Below are 21,350 nucleotides of genomic sequence, written 5' to 3'. Positions count from 1 at the left end.
CCATCCATCTCCCACTTACTCTCTCCCTATAATTTTCTATCCTCTTCCTTTTTTCCTTCTGGGTCTTTTACCCTTTCTCACACATGTTCTCCTGAGTACCTTTTCTTCTTAACCTCCCATTACACCCTTTCTCTTCCTCAGACCCCTTCTCACTGCACTCAATGCCTGGTAATGACCAGTGTCAGAGGATCTTATTTTGTCCTGTTGTACCTTGCTCCAAATACCTGGAGAGTGCTTAGCTTCTGCTGCTCAAGGATGGAAGTGAGATAGCTTGGCCTATTGAGACAATAGTGGGCTGTGACTTGGGAGACCTGAGTTCTAGTCCCAGTTCTGACTTGCTGGGTTACCTTTGCTAACTTTCCTTCCAGCTCTGTGTCTTGGTTTCTCCATCTTTAAAAATGAGCATATTGATGCCTATCTCATTTGTAAATTGCCATGCAAACTACAGATAAAATGCTACCCAAAAGCTAGGTGTTATTTATTAAGTGTATGCCACCACACTCGATGAACTATAGGTTTCAGAGTAGCAGCCGTGTTAGTCACAAAAAGAACAGGAGTACTTGTGACACCTTAGAGACTAACAAATTTATTTGAGCAGAAGTTTTCGTGAGCTACAGCTCACTTCATCGATGCATAGAATTCTCCTGTTCTTTCTATGAACTATAGTATCTTATCCTTAACTCTACAGAACTTTGCACTGTGCAATTGCCAGTGCTGTGATTCTGACTAATGCAGACACTTATTGGGTGTGATTGTCATCCTGCTGCTTGTATTACTCACTTACACCAGTGCAAATTGCGCAAATATTCATTTTAGTGACATTTTTCTTCAAAAACTCTTGGTTTTCCACCACCAAATATTGTGGGGGGGTTTTTTGACACAAACCTGGAAAATGTCATCAAAATTGGACATTTATAGTGATTAACTTCCATTGGCAAACCAAACATTGGTGACACAAAGGCCAACTTTCATCAAAGTTTTAAATAAAAATGTGTGACAGGCTCTAGTGTAAAGGACTTCAGAAGGGGCAGGGAATCAGATGTACTTCAATGTCAAATTCCCTGAATAGAAAGTGTGTTGAGGGTCTCTGGATTTGGTGCATTGACTTTGCAAAAAATCTTGTTTGAGAAAGGTCTGAATACAAATGGGCCTTGGGCCAAATCTTGGGATTCCCAAAGTTAGAGATGGATTTCTCGATCTTGATATTTCATAGACTGGACTAATTATAAGTAACTGGTAAGTTATTCTGCCTGTCATATTCTGTCTTATGGAGCAAGTGCCTTACTATTTGCTGTATTTATGCCTGATCTATTGAGCTGTTAAAAATTGAATGATAGAGCCTCAAAACTGACCAAGTCTGCAACCAATTTGTGTCAGGGGCCTTATTTTCCTATCCATTTATAATGTTTAATATTATGGGTCCTGAGTGCTGTTTGGAGCTCCCAGGTGCAACCAAAACATAAAGCAAGACTTTTCTCCTGGGCAATGACATTCAGAGATCATAGTATTTTATCTGGATTGCAGTTGCACTTGGAGATGCCTGCCCCATTGTGCTAGGCACTGCACAAATATAACAAACAGTCCTTCCCCATCAGAAATTTACAATCTAACTTTAAGAATAGTATGAGTAAGTGTAGACAACAGACAGTCAGAGGAGCACAAGATAACACAGGAACAGGTGCTCTTCCATGATCTTGCTGTGTACTGGGCCAAATCACAGAGAGATACCGAGGGATCTTCCACAGGGTAAGTAACCACTGTAATCGGTGAGATAGATCTTCTAGACTAAGACAGGGGGTTGATCTTTATCTCCTGTTTGGAGACAGCAGCAGATGTTTGAAAAAAGGACTTTTTTTTTTTTCTCCACAAGGTCAAGTTCAGGGAGCTGAGATGGTATCTTGATCCTCTGCTCATTCAACCCTGGGTGCTTTTTGATAACGCTCAGCCACAGTGGATTGGAGATTAGGTTCCTTAACAGATAGGGACAAAAGGTCACTGAGGACGGGACTGAAACGAATATGAATGGAATGGGGTGGGGGAGGCTCTGGGTATGGTGTCCCAAGTCCCCCCCCAGGTAAGATGCTCTGGCTGATGGATTGATCAGCGCGATGGGGTTGCATACCCCCAGGGAAATCCATCCCAGCAGGTGCAATGGCTGCATTTAAATCTACTGATTATTTGCCATGGTGGATTAAGGCAGTCTACGTGGGACACAGGTTCCAAGAGATGGAGATAGGCAAAGGTGCAGGCAGGAGGGGGTCAGCCCAGGGATTGAGAGGCGCAGCTTAGCCCCACAAGAAGGAATGCAGTGCAAGGATCAGTTTGTCACAGGGGCCAAGGAAGTGGGGGGAATGACTGGTATGGCCTAGTGGCATAGGCAGTGAGTGAAAATATTCTTGTAGCGAGGCTCAGTAGAACTCCACAATAGCCATGTGGACATTGTGGCAGGGGCTAGCCGCCTGCATCCAAGCCCACCCAAACCCCTGGGTCTGAGACAGAAGCAGGAAGAATTGAACAGGCTAAAGGAGGTGTCTGCCTCAGTACACACAGCTGTTGCCTTTGGGAGCAAAACTCGGGTGTGAGGTGCCACCACGTAGGCAGCTCAGGGTTACCAATTTTGGTTGGATGCATTCCTGGAGACTTCATTGCATGACATAATCTTTAATTAAAGGTTAATCTTTAATACCTAAAGACTCCAGACCAGTTCTGGAGAGTTGGCAACCCTACTGGGCTCCTTGAGACTGGGGAACTGCCCCGACACCTGCACGGGGGGTGTCTGTGCTGGGAGGGCTTTGATTGCTGTGGGAGAGAGAGTGTGGCTCTCTGTAAGTTAGGGGGCAACCAAGTTCCCTGCTCTGTGAAGAAGGCTCTCTAGGTGTGGAGGGTGGGCAGGTCCCCAGCCCCGTGTGGGAGGAGCCTGCTCTCTGTTTTTGATGTTTTTGATGTTTCTGTGGCTAGGGTTACCACCTGGCCAGGGTTTTTTATGATTTGCCAGTTGCCAGAAAAATAACTTAATTTGCTGGGGGGGTTTTTACGTGGGGATCTAAAGATTTGCATTGTTATCACAATATGCTGGAATAGCTCATGTTAAAAGTTTGTCCAGCTAAAAATGCTGCCATGTTCCCAATTCTGCAGTTTAAGTGATAACAGATCAAAATTGTTGAAAATACAGTAGCTGTCTGCTCACCAGCGCACCGCGCGTGTGTGTGCCTGTGTGGGATTGAGTCACGCCAGAGTGAAGAGGCGTGCGAGTCACCAGTCTTATCTGTGTTATCTCTAGATATTATGAGTGGCTGATGAAGGGGGAGGGAGGGTGTTGCGGAGTTGCCTGGGGGTTGGGGTTGTAGCGGGTTTGCCTTGTGGGTGGGGGCAGGTGTCAGGTTTCTTGCATTTCAAAGGTGGTAACACTGAGCCTGCCACAGCATCATGTGACACAGGCAGCCATGTGCAGACGGGGACTTCACTCTACGATGCCCTGCCATCTTTCAGGCCTTAGTACCACCGCACGTGGGGCTGCACCTGCCAAGCTGGGCATGGTGCAGCTCAGAAAATGACATGGCAGAGATGGATTTGGGGGTGGGGGCCTGAATCTCCTCTAGCCCTAGCCCCCCACCTTCTATGCCGAGCAGCCTCGGAAAGCAAGGCCAAAGGGTGTCTGGGGTGGAAGGAAGTATCTACCATGAGAACCGAAGGTCAAGGGGTGAGCTGGGAAGATCAGGTTGCTTGGGGGGGTGATCAGTGAAGGAAGCAGTTTGGACCCAGAGTTTGGAGGTGCTTGGATATTGGGTCAGGCCCCCTCTCTCATCTTAAGATGACTTTGTCTTTCACTCCAACCCTCAGAAGGTTGGTGGGCCCCGTTTAGCAAAATAGACAATGCTCAGAGAGAACTTTTGCATCTCTGGATCCGGGCTGGGAAATGGATGGCAACAGGCGGCTGTCCTGCAAAATTGCTAGTTTCCTCCAGTAGCAGCAGAAATACTGCAGGAGCGACAGTGCTTGGCTGATTCTGCTTCTTCTCCTGTGAGTGCAGGGATAGGATTGGGTGAGGGGGACTTTTTTTTTTTTTTTTAAATAAAGGAAGAAAAAACTCTTAACTTTTTCCAACATTTTTAAAATAAAATAAGATTTGGGTTTTGCCTAAAGATTCAGTTCTGTTTAGCTTTAATGGCACTGGTCTGGCCATCCCTATTTTCCTTTGTGGATTTATGGGGTGGGGGAGTATCATCTAGTGGTCACAGGAGTCAGGGGACCTGGGTTCTATTCCTATCTCTGACTCACTGCGACACCTTGAACAAATCACTTCACTGCTCTAGGCCTCCGTTTCCTCATCTATAAAATGGCAATAATTAATAATACTTAAACCTACCTCACTGCATGTGGTTGAATGTCTTAATAAAAGTAGTCCTGGTTTTTCAGAAATGCAGTAAGGCACAGTCACCATGATTGTGCACCCAAACTGGGTGTCTGCATGTAAAAATCGTGCCCGCAGATTAGACATGCGGTTGCAATGCACACCTTTGCCTACTTATTTTTTTTAAACTTGCATCTTAATGTTTGAACCACCCTGTGGTGATGAGGCACTGCATGAGAGCCAAACATTATTGCTGTTGACATTATTACCCATTCAAGGACTGGAAGAACAATCAACACCCTCATTTCACTTTCAAATGGTTTTTTTCCCTTATCTTTTTGCTTAAAAAAAAATGGTACAAAGGCTGCAAAAAACATTCTCATCTGTGCAAACTCCATACAAGGGAGAGGAGCTAGATTCAACAGGCAGCTCTTGCTGCTAGGCTAAGACTCCTGGCTTCCTTTGCTAGTTGCAAACTACGCTTCCTTAAAAGGAGACAGCTCCCGATGCTGAGTCCTGGCTGCCCTCAAATGCTGTTGTAGCTTCTCCCTTCCTCGCTGGCATGGGCCATGAATGCAGCCCGGATCGCCATTTCCTTATGTGCTCTAGCCTGTGGATGTGTGGAGGGTCACTGGCAGAGTGGCCCTTTGGGCTTGCATCAGCTCATGGGTACTGCCCAGACTTTGCCATGAGTCCCGGCCCCTCCCTTGGCTGCTTTTCCAAGAACCCTGATGCTCTTGCTCTCCTTGGGACATCCAGTGAGGAGTGAATATCTTCTGTTTCCAAAGGGTGGGGTTGGGTGGAGTCTGTTGTGGAACAAAACTGTATTTTTGCCTCTTCTCAATCGGGCATGTGGCTGTAGTGCTGGGCTTTTTCTGGTCCCATACTCCCCTTTACTCTGCCCCTTATGGGCCTGTCTCTTGTCTGTCTCTGCTGTTCCCTCTGCTTACCTAGCACTGGTCTCCTTGCTATCCCTTTCTGCAGTCATGCCCCTCTTGGAGCAAGAACTGTCCTACAGTCATGCACCTGTTGGAGCAATTACTGGATGATGCAGTTTGCTTTCCAGTTGGATAACACGCCATGCATACGAGCTATAATAAGAGAGACATTGTCTGTATGCATCTCTTAAACAATGCTGGGACAGCTTAGAAATAACTTTTTTCTGCAAAGGAGTTTTATAAGGTCAATTCCTCTGTCTATATTTGTTTTTCACCAACCAGACCTCTTAAGTTCAATGTCTTTTTTTTTTAAGTGTGGAGGGGGGTCTATTAAACTGAGGAATAGTCTCCCAGAGGAAAAAGTTGAAGCCCCTTTAAAACTGGGAAGAAGCAATACTAGTTTTTAATACAACATACAGCTATCTGGGGAACTCTCTGCCACAAGATACTGAGTCAAAGGGCTTAGTGCAGAATTCAACACTATTAATTGGTTAAACTAATTTCCATAGTTATAAGACAAAAACATGTAAAGAATATAAACCTTTGTGCTTCAGGATATAGAAAAACCACCTGACTGAGGTTAGAAAGAAATATTCCCTATCCCCCATGGCATATTAGTGCATAAGCATCCATTTCCGGAGGTTTGACACCTTCCTCTGGGGCATCTGCTCCTCACCACTGTCAGAGAAGATCACTGGACTGGATGGACCAGTGTCAGACCACGTATGGAAACATTGTTCTTACTTTCCCATATCTTAGTTCAACTAACACTGGAGAATAGACTATAGGATACAGATCAGCATTCACAGGCATTTGCATGACTTACTAGCTGTTTTTCCATCCCTAATGTTAGATGACTCTAATATGTCCTTTCTATGATAGGTAGGTAGGTGGGTCTCTATGGGGAGAACCTCAATGGATTCTGCAGATTAACAGGAGTTCCTCACACAACCCAAGGGGTGAGTTACTCTGTTAGCCATTTTAAAGCATCAAGCAGACAAGGAAAAACTCCAGCAGAAATAGAGTACATCTACACTGCAGCTTGGAGACACTCCCCAGCCTGGGCAGACAGCTAGCAGGGCTTGAGATGGCATGCTAAAAAGAGCACCGGGGACAGTGCTGCACTGGCAAAATCTTGGGCTAGCCACCTGAACTCGCACCTGGGGTCAGGGGTCCAAATTCCAGTGGCTCCCCCAAGTCTCTGCTGGGGCACAACATCCACGCTGCTATATTTACTGAACTAGTTCAAGCCCCGTTAGTATGAGTCTGTCTTGCTGGGCTGGGAGGCTTCAGTGTAGACATACCCAAAGAGGTGAGGCTCCTGTATTTTCAGTTGTCCTTTTCCCAAGTTGCAGGTTGGGCCGATTGTTTACACTGAGCAATACAAAACCAGACCAAAATCAGCATGTCTTTGATTGTATATTTGCCTATCAGACACTTGCGTATACAGCCTCTGCCCATCTACTTTGCGAATTTGCCATGAACATGAACAACTATTCAAACTAGTCAAGGAGGTTATTAAATCAACAAGGGCAGCTAGCTCTTTATCTGAGAAATGAGTATGGCATATTCAGTGTGAATGAGCTCAATTTGAGGAATTCTTTAAAAACACTACTGTACAGCGCTAGTTGAAAAACAGGATATTTTTTTCCTTGTGGAAAACTTTGATTTCTTTCTGGCAGAAATTTGAAAATTGAAAAACTTGGGTGGAAAAAAATCCATTTGGAAATGATTCATGGATTCCCCATCTTCCTCTGAGCCTCTGAGTCTCCCTGGTCAGACTACATCTTCTCTGATGAACCACACGCTCCCCTCTTGGAGAAGGGGGGCCCTGCATCATGGCATTTGCATGGCTGCAGTGCATCAGGGGAGATGTAGTCTGGCTGGGAAGCCCAGCTCCTAGAGCAAAATGGGTCTTTGAAGCAACCAGACTCTGGCTCCCATGAGGCATTGCTGCAGCAATTCCAAGTGGAAATATTTCAGGTTTTTGACACGTTGGAAGTTCCCCAGAAAGCAGACACTTCTGTTTCAAAAAGTTTATTGGGAACCCACTTTTCCACTGAAAAAAATAGTTTTGCAGTTTTCAGTCAGCCCTGCTCATGTGTTCCACGGTAACTGCTAAACCACTGGACTGAGGGCACTGGCAGCAGATGGCGTAAAGTGTGTGCTACACAACACTGGACGCTGTGCTGTGGCTCTGCAGGAGGTGAAAAGAGGCTTTTCACTTTCACCATCACATCCATGCAGCCCCAAATACAACCTGGTGGCAGGCCCCAGTGCAAGTCCCTGGAGTTTGAGTTACTTTGTGGATAAAGTTCTGTGGTGGTAAAGCTGTGTTTGGGGGACAGTCTTCTCTGCTTGAATTATGTCCTGCATTTATTTGCTAGGTGTATATGACTTGAATGGAGATCATTTAATATCTTGACATCAGGGTCATAGGTTAAATCCACAGCCTTGTTATAAATCCAACAAGTATTTTCAACACAACCTCAACCGTAATAGTCTAGGACAAGGCCAAGTCGGGCTGATCATATAATCGTTTGTCCAAACTATACACACTCAAGCCCCATCATAGAAATGTAGAGGTCATCTAGACCATCTCCCTGCACTGAGGCACAATTAAGTAAACCTACACCATCCCTGACATGTTTGTCCTCCTTGTTCCCCAATGATGAGGATATGCTAAACTGTAATGCCTTATAATTAAGGCTACGATTTAATCACGGGCAATTTTAGTAAAAGTCATGGGCAGGTCACGGGCCGTGACTTTTTGGTTATTGCCTGTGACCTGTCCATGACTTTTACTAAAAATACCCCCTAATTAAATCTTACCTGCGGGAGGGGTGGCAGGACTGTGCTCCAGCAGACATTGCTGCTCCGGGCGGGGAACCACAGGCCGGGGCCCTGCCACTGCTCCAGGGCAGCGCCCGGGACCAGTTGCCTGGGGCCGCCAGAGCAACAGCCGGTGCGGCTGGTCCCGAGGGTCAGCCACACCAGCCCCTGCAGCTGCGGAAGTCACAGAGGTCCCGGAAAGTCATGCAATCTGTGACCTCTGTGAAAGACTTGCAGCCTTACTTATAATTCTCACACACACAGGGCAGTCTTTCCCCCACCTCTCAAAGGTTTAATTGCAGAGAATTGTGGTGTTGCCTTATTACTAACATTTTATTTTTTACCAGATATCAGAGCATTTACTGGTAAGACAGAGCACTAGACTGGGAGTTGGAGGACGTGAGTTTTTTGCTGGCTTTCCCACTGATCTGCTGTACAACCTTAGGCAGGTCATCCTAAACCATGATTTGAGGACTTCAATAGCTCAGACATAAGCTAGAGGTTTGTTAGAGGAGTTGGTGGGTGAGATTCCCTGGCCTGCGTTGTACAGGAGGTCAGACTAGACGATCATAAGGGTCCCTTCTGACCTTAAAGTCTATGATTCTATCTGACCGCTCTGTGCCTCAGTTTCCCCATCTATACAATGGAGATAATTACACTTGCCTGCCTTAGCTTACAATGCATTGAGATTTATGGATGAAATGCTCTATAGAAAGGCTGATAATAGTTTGCAACTACTGCTAATCATCAAGTATCACATAATTAAAACAAAGCAAAATTGAAATAAAGCAAACCTCATGGTGCAGTAGCCTGGCTTCTTATGCTAATTTGCAACATGCTATTCTATGCTATCTAGGCTTTTGTACTGTGATTATCACCGGAGTCGCTGCGGTGAGTGCGTATGCAATGTGACTACACATCTGTCACTTGTTTGTTCTCTCGCCCTCTCTCCGGAGGGAGAAGCATGTGATGTATCTTGCTTTGGTAGGTTCTTTTTGTTAAATACACCTGCTGATATGTGTTTATATCAGAGAAGACAGGGTCAAAGAAATATGCCTTGCACTTGGATTGGAAAGAGATGATCCTTACTTCCTGGGGAAGTCTTAGATCAGCCCTGGTAGAAGGTTCTGTCTCCTGCACAGATGAACTTGACTTTTATTGCTAAGAGTCCCATTGTGCCAGAGAAGTGAAGTTGTTGACCATGTTTTTTGTCCCTGGACTCTAAATGGTCTCTTTGCTCTCAAGGGTCCGGGCTATGGAGCACTTCAATGAAAGTTATCCTTCTCTTCAGTCAGCGATGTGTCTCCCATCCATTTGTGTGAAACAGACATTCTGCTGAACATTGTAAACCCCCCTAAGCTGGGCGAGGTCTTGGGGAAGAGGGGAGGGGCAAGGCTTTTGAGATTGAACATAGAGAAAGACATAGATTCATAGATACTAAGGTCAGAAGGGACCATTCTGATCATCTAGTCCGACCTCCTGCACAGCACAGGCCACAGAATCTCACCCCCCCACTCCTTTGAAAAACCTCACCTATGTCTAAGCTATTGAAGTCCTCAAATCGTGGCTTAAAGACTTCAAGGAGCAGAGAATCCTCCATCAAGTGACATACCCTAAATGGCAGGAGAAGAGAGCAATGGGCGCAGGCAGATATGCCCTGGCTACTGCCTCTGCCTCTCCAGGCAGGGGGGGAGAGAGGACCTGGTACTCTCAAGGGGCACAGATTCCTTTTTGCTGCTCTTGGGGGGGAGGAGGAGGATGGGGAGCAGACTTTCCACTCCAATCACTGCTCCTGACATCTGCCTCTTCAGGTGGGGATGGGGCCATGGCACAGGGATGGCCCATGCATTAGGGCCCCGGATTGCATGAACCTAGTCCTGCACTGTCTTACTCTGTGTTTGCAAACACAACAGGGACCTGAGCCAGCTGGCCCCACAGGCGCTACCGTAATACTAGTCAGTGAACACTTGGCTGTTCTAGGGGCTTAGGAACCTGTTGGTTTAAAAGGGAGATTTGGGTGCGAGGGGCCCACAGGACAAAACCTCAGGCCGGGCTGGTTTTCCAGCACTGCAAAGCCAGGTGACCACAGGCAAGCCTCTCTGCCCCCTCTGCAAACAGGGGCTTGGGTACCAGTCAGGTGACTTCCATGACTGCCGGCTTGCAGTACTCATGGCAGGGACGATGCGGCCGCACAGGAGAATCCAGCCCCTTTTGTGCTGGCTCCTACACCCAAGCAATTTTTCCAAGGGGCCGCAGAAGCACTTTTGGACCAGCTTCTGTCTGCCCTTGACCTTGAGGCACTGCTATTGAAGTCAATGGGGATACCCAGGAGTATCATTCCAGGCAGATTGTCCCCTGCACTGGTCTCTTCCTCTTTTTGTTCTACCTCTAGCTCTGGATGCTGGCAGGTGAGAGCTGTCAGAGCCACGGGAGTGCTTGAACACCAAAAACAGGCAATATTTGGCACAATTCTGTAATTATACAGGTGGCTGAGATGACTCACTCAATTACACACATGTAGGGGAGATAAAGGCAACATTTGGAGCTTTATGGGCAACATAAAAAGAGAGAAAACGAGGTTTTATATCAACGCAGTCGGTTAGAGAAGAAGCAGGAGGCTGTCCCCCCCCTTACATATGTTTGGAGCACATGGGGCAATTGAAACGCTGCTAACAATGTCTGCTCTGGGATTTGTGGCTGGCATCTGGCTGGGAACTGGCTGAACCAACTCCCTTTTCTGGTTGTATATGCAGAGCACACATCAGATTCCCTTCTCCCCTGAGGTAGATGCTCTCCGGTGCCCACAAATATCAAAATAAGACATGTATTTAAAGAAAGTCTAAACTGTGCTACTGATAAATAGATTCTTAAAATAGAAAGTTAAAATATCTGATTTATTTCCCTGCCCTTACCCCTACTGGTGGTTTTTTTGCACTTTGTGAAGCTTAGAACAGTTAAGAGAAGCAGGATTGTGTCCAGTGTTGCCAGTTCTTATGATTTTTCAGTCTTGTGAGTTCTTAAAGCCCCAGCTCCTGGAGTCATGTGAATATGAGAATCTCTGCTTTCATTGAAACCATAGTGTGTTTCAAATCCCCCCCAATGGATGGGACCCCAGTGCACCCCAAAGGTTAAGAAGCCAAGAGACAAATAAAACCCCATTTTATTTTTTTAAAAATCTCATGGTTTTGCAGAGCTTGACTCCTGATTTTTGGACAGCTGGAGTTAGCAATACTGTATCCCCAAGGCAACTGTATTCTATGCCCATCTCCTCTTCACCATACAGCTTCTGCTTGGAACCTTCCATATGCCCTTCCTTCTCCTGTGACAGATTTAAAGAAACAGTACCCATTCTAGCAGACTGAAACTCCAGGAGTTTTTCCCTCACCTCCTGGTCTTCATGCACTAGGCCGGTGCTCTTGTGTTTGCACATCCAGTGCTGGAGGGAAATGTGTAATTTAAGTTTTTATTAAATTACATAGAATCATGGAAATATTTCTGCTAGGTTTTGCGTGCAACGCATAAAATCTGGCCCTGTAGCAACCAAACCATGTACCTTCAAGCAGAGGCAAATGCAAGGTAAATGCTGTTCAGTGACTGCTATAGAAATTAGGGGCAGAACAGAACTCGGAGAAGCCCTTGATCTTCAACAGTATATTTTCATCTAAGGATGGCAAAGCTTATGAAGGTGGGTTAAGTCCTATAAACTGCATTTTAGAGCAGGGCGGGGGGAGGACTGAGACAGAGGTTTGACAGCTTCTCCAAGGCAACTCAGCAAGTCAGTCACAGAGCAGAGAATAGATTCCATGGTTCTTGACTTATGTTCCTATTATGCTGCAAGATCTTCAGGATGGGGTCTGTGTGGGCATTAGGGTTGCCAGCTGTCATTAGCTCCCTGCTCCGCCCCTGCCCCTTCTCCTAGGCCCCACCCCCCACTCACTCCAGCCCCCCTCAGTCACTCACTCTCCCCAACCCTCACTTACTTTCACCAGGCTGGGGCAGAGGTGTGGGTTCTGAGCTGGGGGTGGGGCTGAGGGGTTTGGAGTGTGGAGGGGCCTTTGGGCTGAGCCTGGGGCAGGAGGTTGGGCTGCAGGAGGGGGTGTAGGCTCTGGGGCAGGTGGTTGGGGTGCATGAGGAGGTATAGGCTCTAGGAGGGGGTTCGGGGTGCAGGTTCCGGCTGGGCGGCGCTTACCTCAGGCAGCTCCCAGAAGCAGCAGCATGTCCAGCACCGGCTCCTAGGCTCAAGGGCAGCCAGGCGGCTCTGCACACCGCCCCTGCAGCTCCCATTGACCGCATTTCCCTGTTCCTGGCCAATGGGAACTGTGGAGTTGGTGCTTGGGGAGGCGCAGTGTGCAGAGCCCCCCTGCCCCTACACCTAGGGGTCGCAGGGACATGCTGGCCACTTCCAGGAGCGGCACAGAGCCAGGGCAGGTAAGGAGCCTGCCTTAGCCCTGCTGCGCTGCTGGACTTTAAGCTGGCTTCAGTAGCCTCCAGGAGATCGAGCCAGATTCCAGGCAGCGTGTTAGGGTTGGCGTCCTCCTGGCTAGCTTGCCGTTTGGATAAGTGCCTCGACTTTCTGCAGTTTCACCTCACTCCAGTATTTTCACTTCCTCTTAGCTGGTTGGAAAAGCTTCGATGGAACCCTTATCCATCAAAATCAAAACACTTCATGAAATCATGTGGATTTTGCAGATATTGTTTTGGAGACAAGCCAGAAGAAAATAATTCCAACAATGTTGAAATGTCCCATTTCAATAGGGTTTTTTTTTTTGAATGAACTATCATTTTGAAATTATCTTGTTTACAATTATTGTATGATATTATCAGTAGTATATTCTAAATATATGGTAATGTCAATTTGAAAACAGACAATTAAAACAATGTTGTTGTTTTTTTTTTTTGTCAAAGCAAAACATTTTGAATCTATCTGAGATCAAATTGGGCGGGGGTTCCTTTGCAGAGAATGCCTAACTTTCTGAGATTTTGAAATCCTTTGCAAAATAGAATTGATCCTCCACATAGCTCCACTTCCTGTCTTACAGCGTGTGTGCAGGAATTCTTCCTTTCAGAGTGCAAAGTCCTTTGGGATGCAGCAGCTATACTTATGTAAATATAAACTATTGTGATGAACTGGCTAGTGTATGTTTATCACTGGCCTCTACTGGATGAAATGAGAACTGCACATCTGTTTTTAGGCCATATACTGCTCACTCCAAATGGAGATTCTCCTTGTAGCATAAGCCTATGCTTTTGGAGTAAAAATACCCGAGTTCTGTCCTTGTTGTGCCCATGTAGTTCCCTGTGACTATGGTGTGGATGTAAGGTAACTTCTAGGTAAAAACTGTCTTGTGCTGTGAGCTTATCACGCTGCTCCAGACTTGAACCATTGGTGCTCCAAGGACAACCGTGCCTTGCAGTTGGGAAATGTCTGCAGAGAGGAAGACGAGGGCAGTTCTGAAATAAGTGGGGCCCAGAGATGCACTAGAAAAAGGCACTTCAGTTTGAATCTATCTTCAGGGGTGCAGTGCAGTCTGTCAGTGGAAATCTAACTTTGTAGCAGTTCTGGTTGAGAGCTGCCTAAAGGTGCCCTGTGCAATCTGGAGTTCAGGTGTGCCATGTCTGACAATGCCTAATCATGTCCCCCAAGAACAAGGAAGAGACGGGGATAAACTAATACCAGAAATGGCTGTATCAGTTGGCAAAGCTACATCAGGCCCTTCCATTAAAATTGCAGAGAGCAAGACTTGGAGTCTGTAGCTTCACTTGATAAAGAGATCTCAACAAAATAAAAGCATTACTCTCTCTCACCTGTAAAAGAGCACAGAAGGGAGGGAGTTAGTCATTCCTGGGATGGAGAAAGGAGTTTTAAAGGTAAAAATCACATCTTGTCTTGTCTTTGTGTCTCTAAGATGTTGCCCAGGTGCTCCCTTTTAAAATGCATTAATGCACTGCATTTATATATTCTGTTCAAGGATCTCAGCGTCCTTTACAAACCCGAGTGACTTGAGGTTTGAAACGCCTCAGGGAGGTCAGTGTTCACTGCTCCCATTAGCTTCCCCCTTTCCAGGTGCCCAAGAGGTTATGTGTAGAGAGAGAGAGGCCCAGGCCAAGGAAAGAAAGGGGCACCTTGTTGTTAAGGCACCTGAGCTGGGACTCGAGACCTGCAGTCTGTTTCTAGCTATGCCACCGACTTCCCATGTGACCTTGGACAAATCACTTAATGTCACCAGCATTGCCAACTCTCAATATTTTGGCAGTCGCAGGATTGGCTGGAGTTTGAGCCCATCTGGGGATGGCATGAGAAGCTCCAGCCCTCTAGCAAATTTCAGCCTTGCCTCGGGGGAAACACCGTTTGATTGGCTGCCTGCCTCACTTGCCTGCCTCCCAGGGAAGAGCAGCCATTCTGAGCTGCTGGAGGAAGACTTCTCTCCTCTCCCCATAGCAACCTAATGCCATTTTTACAGGAGACGGGGTTGGGGAATAGGATGGTTCCTTTGCCATTCCCCCTAGTATCACCAGATTTCATCAAATGAAATTAATAAGCAGCAGATTTAAAGTAAACAAAAGTATTTTTTCACACAATTCAGTCAACCTGTGGAACTCCTTGCCAGAGGATGTTGTGAAGGCCAAGACTATAACAGGGTTCAAAAAAGAGCTAGATAAGTTCGTGGAAGTCAGGTCCATCAATGGCTATTAGCCAGGATGGGTAGGGATAGTGTCCCTTGCCTCTGTTTGCCAGAAGCTGGGAATGGGTGACAGGGGGCGGATCACTTGATGATTCCCTGTTCTGTTCATTCCCTCTGGGACACCTGGCACAGGCCACTGTCAGAAAACAGGATACTGGGCTAGATGGACCTTTGGTCTGGTCCAGTGTGGCCATTCTTATGTTCCTATATTATCGGGATCGTCTCGATATTAGGGGCTTTGTCTTGTATATGCAACTGTATCTCTCACCCACTCTACTGGAAAAAAGTGTCTGGTCACCCTCACCCTACCTCCTGGTCTGGGAAGGGGCAGAGGGGGAGAGAGACCCTGAAGCTGCCCCCAGACTGGAAGTGGGGAATGGGACCCCACTGTAGCCTCCCAAGCCTGGGAGGGAGGTAAAAAGCCCCAGGAAGGTCAGAGTAGGGTTGGAGGGACAGGGGGGCGAGCTGTTCCAAGGACTGGGGGGACAGCATTGACTTGGGCAGAGGATGGGCAAATATCGGGTGAGAGCTCCTGTAGTGGAAGCCAAAATCCCCCACCCAGTATATTTGGGAGAGTGGGCAGTGCCAATTGTCAGATGTGCACACACACCGGGCATGGGTGGGGGAAGTTTGAACATCAAAAGAGAACAAAAGCATTATATAATATAAAACCATCAGGATTTTGAGGGTCTATCTCATAAATGTTGGTGATTCTGACTCATTTTTTGATCTCTCAAGGTTGGTGGTAGTGTGTTTTCCCCCTCTGTAAATGGGGATAGCCCTTCCTCTCCGACCACTTGGTTTGCCTGTTTAGCTCTCTGTGGAAGGGGCTGTCTCTTATTTTGTGTTTGTACCGTGCCTGGCATGATGGGGTCACTCTCGACTGAGGCCTGTAGGTGCTACCGATACACATAATACAACTCTTGGGATGGGATCTACACTTCAGGACTTTGTCCTGTCTCTGGTGTGCTGAAGTGAGTCCGTGACAGAGCCAGAAATAGAACCCAGGAGTTCTGCCTCACAATCTACTGCTCCAGTGATGCTGTTTGTTTTCCTCCTGCTTATATGCTAACTTCGGCTGCTATCGGAGTACCAATGCCAGGAAAAGGAAAAAAATAAACCCTGGACTGAATGTAATAGTTCAGGTCAGAGGGCTTCTCTGTTGGTTTTTAACTGATTCTCTTCATGAAATTAATCTCTCTGAACCTCGCCTTGCTCTGTGCAGGGTACAGCTGCCTCGGCTGCCGTTTTCTTTTGTTGAGTCTTTCTTTTGTCGCCTTTCTCTTTGTGGAGGAGCGAGCGAGAGGAGATAAAATGCCCCAGATGCAAGGTTATTCCCTAGACAAAAAGGCATCCTGCGGAGGAAGGAAATAAAGGCCTGCAGTCGTTAAGTGTGTTCGAGCTACATCAAAAGTACCACTGAGCAGAAGTCTTAGAGCCATTAAGAACATCTCAAGTTCCTCAGTGAGAAAGCAGCCAATGCTCAGCTGCAAGATTTTATTCTTTCAGTTAAAAAAAAAAAAAAAAACACACCTCTGTCTGCTTTGAAACTAGATAACTCATGCTGGGGCTTAAAATCTACTTAGTAGGGCTATGTGGTGCCACTGATTTACCACTAGTGATCTAATCTCAAACCTGACTCTGGGCAGAGTGAAAATGCCTGTTAGCAGTGCCGATTGGTCCCTAGTAGATTTCTCTGCACTGGAAATCACTATGCAGTGGGGCATAACTGGCCGCTTCTGCTCACCAAAGCCCAGGACCAGCTTAGCAGAGGGTTTGGAGGTCAGGGTTGTGTTGTGTTGGCAGAATTGTATATAAATCCAAGTGTTGCAAGTGGTACTTCAGATTAGGAGCAGAGAACATAGCGGAATTTGTTTTATTCTGGGAGGGTCTAAAGACCCCAATGGAGATCAGAATCCCAATGTGGCAGGCATTGCACAGCTGCACAGGTTTCAGAGTAGCAGCCGTGTTAGTCTGTATTCGCAAAAAGAAAAGGAGTACTTGTGGCACCTTAGAGACTAACAAATTTATTTGAGCATAAGCTTTCGTGAGCTACAGCTCACTTCATACAGCTGCACAGTAAGAGTCCCTACCCTAAAGGGCTTACAGTATAAATAAATGAGGCATGGATAAAATTTAGATCTGCCACCAGGCCTGGGTTCTATTCCCAGCTTTGGACAACGTTCCAAGATGCAACTTCTCCATTAACTCACTTGTAAGGTTGGGGGATGTTACTTGACTGCCTTCTCAGCAAGGGGGAGGGGGCCTTGCTCAATTTCTGGGCACTGCAGAGCCTTCGTGTTAACAGCTATCTGGGGTGATGAGACCAGTGCTCCTGGCTTCCAGCTCAGTGCACTTTCTCTTAGGCTCCCTTGGGGTGATCTGGCAGGCTCCGTGCTAGCTGAAGTTCAGTGGTTTGGGAAACAGAGCTGGGTGGATGCATGATTTCTCTTGCGCTACATCCTGATTGAAAACTGATAAGGATGTTACCTCGAGGGGAAAAAGGCAATGCTTCAGAAAGGAAAACTTTAGAAATGGTAAAGGGGAGATAAAAGGAAAGCCCCTTTTCTCAGAAGGTGCAGACTCACTCCCTTCTCTCTGTCACCAGTGGATTTAGCTTACAATAGGGTATCCCTCCCTCCTTGTGTAACATAAATAAAGAGAAGACAAGGTGTTATGGTGCAAACAAAGGTAAGTGTATTCAGAGTAAAGGTACAGAAAACTGGGGGGGGGGGGTAAGAAGAAACACAAACCTAACCAGTACAATGAAACAGTGACTGGCTTTAAGAGCTTGAAGCTCAGACCCACAAAACCTCCCTCGGTGGTCAGAAAAATTAATAAATAAAACCCCAATTCAGAAACCTCTCCCACTATATTCAGGCGCGGTGGATGCTATTCACAGACGCGAAGCCCAGGACCTTCAACTCTCTGGCTGATTGGGAGTCTTTGAGAAGGACCACCAGGGAGTCCTAACAACTGGTGGACTTTGTCGCAGGCGGGGAGACCCTCTGGGATGATGGATACCAGGAAAGCTGCAGGATTCCTGCATGGGTAAGATGGTTTCGCTGTGGCGGGAATGATGAGGAAGACAGGCCTCTCCTTCCTATGTCTTGCTTCAGGATAGACAATGTTCTTCTCGCTAGCTCTGGAAAGTTGGGCAGACCCAACCGTGCACCTACTGCCGCTGGAATGGACGGCCCTGCGCAGGTGCTGAGCAAGATCTTGTATAATCTTTAAGGTGGGAAGAGTTCTGATAGAATAGAGTATTGGGGGTTGGTTTTGGTGGGGAAAAACTGGTTCTGTCCAGTTAGAGCCAGGGGACTCTAGTGTCTAAGTTGTAAACAAATTTGCTTACAAAGATGGAGTTCAAGGGTCACAGATGTACTCCATATTGGATTTCATTAGAGCCAGTGATTTACATAACCTTTATCTTGTATGCATTATTAAAACAACTAATTAAACACTTTTAAACAATACCAACACAACATTGTGTGTGGGAGGGATAGCTCAGTGGTTTGAGCATTGGCCTGCTAAACCCAGGGTTGTGAGTTCAATCCTTGAGGGGGCCATTTAGGGATCTGGGGCAAAAATTGGGGATTGGTCCTGCTTTGAGCAGGGGGTTGGACTAGATGACCTCCTGAGGTCCCTTCCAAGCCTGATATTCTATGATTTTTTTTTCTAACAAGGAGATCTCCTGCTTCTTATTGATCCCATCCAGTCCCGCCCATACTGGGCTAAACAGTCTGAAAGGGGAGCCAGATGTGACTCTTTGGAGTCTAATGCTGTTACTGGGTCCACATGAAGGTAGTTACCAGGAGAGCTGAGTGAATCACGGGATTTTTTTTTTTGCGTCGCTGGCCATTCCTAAAAAAATGAAGGGAAAATAAAGTTTTCAGGCCAAACCAACATTTTCTGAAACTTTCAATGAATCGAAAATTCGGGGCGGGAGGAGAGGGGAAGGTTCATTTCAACAATCAAAATGTTTTCTTTCCATTTAAACCATTTTGGATTGTTTTTAATAACGCGAAAGGAAATTTTGAAAACTGAAAGTCATTTCAAGCCAAAAATCTAACACATTCTGTTTAAAAAAATGTCCAAATGAAACATTTCCATTCTGCAATTTTTAAGGGTTTTTTGTGGGGGGTTTTTTTTGGACTGAAACAGTTGAGTGAAACTAACACAAATTTACCATCTTGTGAAGAAGAGCGCACTGTGTAAGCTCGAAAGCTTGTTTCTCTCACCAACAGAAGCTAGTCCAATGGAAGATATTACCTCACCTGCCTTGTCTCAAAAATTCACGTCAGTGTTGCCAAATCCACATTTTCTTGCCCAATTTTTGGGGGTGGGGGTGTGTGAAAATGTCACCCAGCTCTAGTTATTGGAGGGTGATACAAAAGGAGTTCCCAGAAAGTCAAAGAAAAGGAGTACTTGTGGCACCTTAGAGACTAACAAATTTATTTGAGCATCAGCTTTCGTGAGCTACAGCTCACTTCATCGGATGCATCAGAAAGTCAGCATCACTGGCCCCAGGGAGGGAGGGATGGAAATGAAGGTTTATCTGGTGAACTAAATGCAAGTGGTTCCATTCTCCAGCCTAGTATGATCCCAGACACTCAGAACTACGCAACCTGCAGAGAGGAAGAGTGCCTCCTTAAAAGGTCTCAGACATGAAGTCCTATGACCTGTGTTGTGCAGGAGGTCAAACTAGATGAACACAGAGGTCCCTCCTGGCCTTAGAATCTATTAATTAGTCAATGGCAATCACCTGATAAGGCAAGAAATCCTCAGCTGGGCAGGTGGAATGTTAAGGCCTCAGGACTAATGTCTACAGAGAGATTGATTGGATTTTGGGTGAGCTGGATGATGCTGTGGAATAAAGGTTTCCTTAATGTGATTCTGAGTAACCTGTCCAAATGCATCCGATGAAGTGAGCTGTAGCTCACGAAAGCTTATGCTCTAATAAATTTTAGTCTCTAAGGTGCCACAAGTACTCCTTTTCTTTTTGAGTAACCTGCATTATTCTTGAGATCATCTCAAATAAAATCTTTACACACACACTTACGTATTTTAATAGCATATAATCTCCATTATTTTTGTAAATATTTCAGGGAGTTTTGCTTGGACTACCTTTTTATATCCTGCTGCCTATACATCCAGGCTCCCTTAGTTACCCTGAGTCCAGTTGTACAGGCTTAAAAGGAGAGAGATTACAACTGTGTTTAGGGACATGCATTGACAATATTTTTACAAAATGTTTTTAAGTATCAGTGTTGTGTGACTTTACTAGGGTAGAACAAAATCTGAATTATATTGGAAAAGGGGATTTGTAGTGCACCTCTCATGATCTACAGAATTATCCTGTCTTAAATAGGTGACCTTTATTAATGCAAACTACACATGGGAGACAGATTTGCACACAGCTCAAGATCCAGCTTTTTCTCACGTTTACCAGGAACCACACCTCTCTATGGCACCCAGACACATAGTGGTTAAATTATATGCAGATAAATACAACTACATTCTCCAATGAGTTCAAGTTTCTGTTGCTAGCTATTCTAGTTTGAGACGCTGAACCTTTAACCTGGTACAGGTCTAGGACTGAATACTGCCTATCCTGCACCTCAGACCAGCGGTCTTTGTGGTGAAATCTCACATTTGCAAAGAAATATTTTTGTGGTTTGTGGTGTTTTTTTTTGTTTTTTTTTTTTTTTTTAAAGCTACTTAAGGGCCTGGAATTTTGGAACCAGCCCAGGCAAATACAGATTAGTGGGCAGAGTTTAGGTGAAATGATCTATCGCGCATTATAAATGCAGTTTATCATACAAATGTCACCTCCACTGAAATGGTGTGTTGATGTAATAATAATCATAATAAACACTTAGCACTTACCTGAGGGTCTCAGACGAATGTATAAAGAAGTTTCGTTATCAAAATTTTGTAGCTAGTGACACTGAGTCAGATAAGTAACATTCTGAGATGTAAACAAGCCATTATGTGACCGTGAGGTATTCTGACTCCCATTCCAGTGCCCTGTCCGCCAGACCACACAGCCTTTTCACTCTGTGTAGGATTCTATATCCCTATGTATGTGAGTATATACATTTTTAAAGCACCGGTGAACCCAGACCAGGCACTGCCATCTGTGCCAAAACGTCCCAGTACATTGTCATATTAAGGAATTAAACCAGAAGAAGGGGGCCCTGCAGGTGGCTGCATCAAGAGAAATTATCTAGGAACAATGTTCTGTCTGTGTTCCTTAGGGTAAATCTGCCTTTCTTCAAAAGATGAGTTGGTCCCTGCGTTGATTTGGCTTTTTCAGGCTGCAAGGGAACTGTGCATAAGGGTGGATGGCATCTTCTCACTGCTTTGGATTCTTTGCATTGAGTGGGACAACTTCTATGGCAAGTAAAGGCCACGTGGTCTAGACCAGTATTTCTCAAATGCGATAACCGTGGCCGCATGCAGCTACCAGGGCCTTTCCTTGTCCCCCTCCAGAGAGAGAAACTCTGGAGGTGCAGGCAGCTGGTGAATTCCCCACTTTCCCAG

The 21,350-nt window shown here is 46.0% G+C and overlaps 1 protein-coding gene across 1 annotated transcript in view; it reads left to right on the top strand.

Moving 5' to 3' along the window:
- LOC119861738 (LIM domain containing preferred translocation partner in lipoma) overlaps positions 1-21,350 on the top strand; it is a 523,166-nt gene that overhangs the window by 6,819 nt on the left and 494,997 nt on the right. The window contains exon 2 of the mRNA XM_043491737.1: positions 17,685-17,855. The gene's annotated coding sequence lies outside the window, so the exon portion shown is untranslated. The remainder of the gene's footprint in view (positions 1-17,684; positions 17,856-21,350) is intronic.

This window comes from Dermochelys coriacea, chromosome 9, assembly GCF_009764565.3.
Source record: "Dermochelys coriacea isolate rDerCor1 chromosome 9, rDerCor1.pri.v4, whole genome shotgun sequence".
NCBI classification, from domain to species: domain Eukaryota; kingdom Metazoa; phylum Chordata; order Testudines; family Dermochelyidae; genus Dermochelys; species Dermochelys coriacea.
This window is presented reverse-complemented; position numbering and strand designations above follow the sequence as displayed.